The sequence below is a fragment of the Panicum virgatum genome, chromosome 9N (assembly GCF_016808335.1).
Source record: "Panicum virgatum strain AP13 chromosome 9N, P.virgatum_v5, whole genome shotgun sequence".
Lineage (NCBI taxonomy): Eukaryota > Viridiplantae > Streptophyta > Magnoliopsida > Poales > Poaceae > Panicum > Panicum virgatum.
Window position 1 is genome coordinate 44,469,280 of NC_053153.1, and position 3,649 is coordinate 44,472,928.

Genomic DNA, 3,649 nt, shown 5'->3' on the forward strand with positions numbered 1-3,649 from the left:
GAGGTGCTGCAAGGAGCCCATCTTCGCACCGCGCGATCTAGTGCGTTCGTGTGTTGACCGAGATTTGCGTCAACACAAATTGGCGACTCCGCTGGGAAAGAAAATCAAGTTATCGTAGCCAATTTGTCAAACCTTAGCAATATGGCGGCACGTGAACAAGGAGTCAAAGTGATAAAGGAGCGGCAAATACCATCCCCCATTGACATATTGATGAAGATGCAATCTTCAGGTAATTTACCTGATTTTGTATCCGGTATTGTTAAAGATTTTATTGATAAAGAAAATAGTTCAATTCAAGCTCCTATTGTTCAAAAGTCGGTTATTGAAAAGCCGACTAATAATCCTTGCAAAGATTTGCCTATTTGTGATGTTGTTGGTCAAGATACAGTTCGGCCGTCTCAAGCCGAAATTGTAGAACCAAATTCCCCTTGCAAGAGCACAGAGACTAAATCTAGTACTTCAACGCTCGAGGGGCAACAAAACAAAGGCAAAGTTGCTGGTTGCACTGCAACCGGTCTGACCGGTCTTAAGACCGGTCTCACCGGCTCATCTAGAGTTTTGCAGAATAAATCAAAACCTAAGATGGTTAAGCCCAAAAAACCCGAGATTGGTGTTTGGAAAACTGTTGAATCCAAAGGCCATCACAAGCATCAAAAGGAAAAGCCGAAGCCCTTTCTTGGAGATCTTCCGGCTAAATCCAGAAAACAAAATAATGATGCTAGTCGGCTAAAATATCCAAAACACCCAAGATCTACTCCAAGACAACAATTCCATGATCGGAATCGGCAGCCGAATAATTTTTCTAATTCAGTGCCGTTTTCATCACATAGGTCGTCTACACATATGCCATACGGGTCTTATTATAGCATGTCTTATTTTTATCCGTCATGGTATTTTAATTCCTATATGCCGTCTCTTCCTACATATTTGTGCCCAAATTATATTACCTATAGGGAGCCGGCAATTAGTAAGCCATCACCTACAAATAATGGCCGTTTTGATCCAAAAAATCGGCTTGTGCAGAAAAAGAAACACATGGTGATCAAGCAAGTTTATCGTGTCAAAAAAGATGGGTGATTGAATAAAAATTCAGATTTGACACAAGATAAAGAAAAGCTGACCGTTGAAGAAACATCGGCTAGTTCCGTTGCTCAGATTATCCCCAATGGAGACCATACTTCAAATGATATAGCTGAACAATGTTCAAGTTCGGTTCTGACAGGACTGGTCTGACCGGTTCGTCAGACCGGTCTGACCAGTTTGAACCTGGGAAGTCTGGTGGTGTAAAAAATAGGATCAAGCCGACCTTTGAGGAGCTTCTGGATAAATACAAGAAGATATCTGTAAAAAAACAAAGCAATCAATTGGAAGGCAAACGAAGAAGGAGTTCTTCACCACCAAGATCAAGAAAGCATCATCGATAATCTTATTGGACTTCATCATTTATCCCGTCGATGCACGCACCATGGACTGCATATTCAGGTGTGTTTAATCTGTGGTTTGATCATAATCCTTGGCTGTCATAATATGACTATCAGTTTTATGCTTTACCAAGGAGCTATGATTTGTATAATCGGCTGCATTGGCCGTCTCAAGACTTTTGTTATTAAACATGCTAAGGAATATAAAGCCGAAATAGTTTACTCGTCTTAAACTAGAAATTGTTACATTTGCTAGTTCTCTTATTTCGGCTATTTAGGCATGGTTAATGAATATATGGCCAATGCATTGTTAATCGTCGCCCTTAGACAAATTTGTTTCAGAAGAATGTTGTTTGGCAAGCAAGTTTTACCAAAAAACAGGGGGGCATATATTAACAACCAAAATTGGCATCAACCGGTCTGACCGGTCAGGCCAAGCAGTCTGACCGGTCTGGTGCTGTAGCTGATCCGGCAGGAGCCCGACCGGTCTGACCGGTGGGTCCGACCGGTCTGACCGGTCTAGGAGGAGTCCGACTGTAATTAGAGTTCTTAATAGATTTAGATCTGTAAACAGGATTTTTTGTGGGGTAAGTCTTCCCCACCCTATAAATATAAAGGGTCACGGCCGATTGAAGGGACAACCCAATCGAATCTATCAAAAACATATCTTTTATCTCTTTACCTTTACCCTACTTTTCCAACCTCGACATGCTGTTCTTCTCTCGTCTCCATGGCGTTTGAGGATGCCCTAGCTGGCCTGCCGAGCCTAGGGCAACCCTACATGTGCTTGCCCCGATGGGGTCCCTCCCGGGCTAGCGTTCGTAGGATCGTCGCCGTTCTGCACAGCGACCGGTCTGACCGGTCCCTCTGACCGGTCTGACCGCTCCACACAGGAGGTGCTGCAAAGAGCCCCTTTTCGTGTGTTGACCGAGATTTGTGTCAACAGAAAGACTAGCTCGATAGTTTAGAAGTGTTTTAGGAGTCTTTCTCGCTCGTTGTCCTCCCAGCTGCTTATCTCTCTAAGGATTAGAGTCTCCAGTGTCAGACAGTCATCGTTGGCAATTATCTTATCCTATCATGTCCGGCTTACCTCCACTAAGTTAGTCGGTTGATATCTCTAGTAAAGTTTGTCATTCGATTCTTTGATACTCTTTAACCATAATGCTTCTCTGAGGAAATATACGATACCCTAGAATACTCCAAGGTGAAGTGCTACATCGGTGATTCTATGCGCTTGCAGAATCCATATTCTATTGAGCGTAACAAGCGCCAACAACCATCTCTGGCGCCATTGCTGGGGAGGCAATTGACTAAAGATATTGTTGAATAGTTTGATAAAATTTTCTGATTTGTCACCGCTAAATTTAGCGGGATTATCATTGCTCTCGGTATCTTTGTGATTTCTGTAGAGCAGCGTAGGACCAAATCCGATCTTCCACATCACTTCAACTCAGATCCAGAAAGAATTGGGTGAATTGTTTGACGCATAGTCGTCCTACCAGAAGAAATTTTTCTAGTATCAAGGTTTGAGAACATCAGCTTCAATACCCATGGCTCAGAAGACACTCTGTCCATTCTCAGTCCCGTTCAATAGCCATATCCCTACTGGACTGAACAATTACCAAGGCACTGATGGCTTTGAGATAAAGATTGGGCTTGTCAACATGATTCAAGCAAGTCCCTTCTGCGGAAAGGCATCAGAGGATGCCCACGCTCATCTACAGATTTTTCTGGAAGTGAGCAGCATAATCAACCCAAGAGGCACTATGATGGATAATGTTCATCTTTGACTATTCCCATTCTCTTTGCTTGGGAAAGCAAATACGTTGTTTTACACCTACAAGGAAGGATTCAACACTTGGGATGCGTGCTCCATTGCTTTTCTGGTCAAGTACTTTCCGGCGGGCAAAACCAATGCCCTTCGGAACAGGATTTCTAGTTTTGAACAACTCCAGGACGAGACAGTTCCGGAAGCCTGGGAACGCCTTCAGGAATACATTGCAGCATGCCCACACCACGGCATGGAAGAATGGCTTATCATTCAGAACTTCTTCTATGGCCTGAACCAGCGATAACAAGATCACATGGACGCAGCAGCGGGAGGAGCATTCCTCTCCCGCGATGTTACATGAGCTAGAATGCTCATCGACAAGGTTGCTTCCAACCAAAATTGGAAGGAAGTTAGGCAGCCGGCCCATGCAAAAGAAATACATGAAATTGACAGTGTC

General features: G+C 43.7%; 1 non-coding gene across 1 annotated transcript; it reads right to left on the reverse strand.

Moving 5' to 3' along the window:
• Nucleotides 1-3,337: 3,337 nt before the first annotated feature.
• Nucleotides 3,338-3,444, reverse strand: LOC120693603. The gene has a single exon (XR_005683062.1). It is a non-coding gene; the product is annotated as a small nucleolar RNA R71 (small nucleolar RNA).
• Nucleotides 3,445-3,649: the final 205 nt, after the last annotated feature.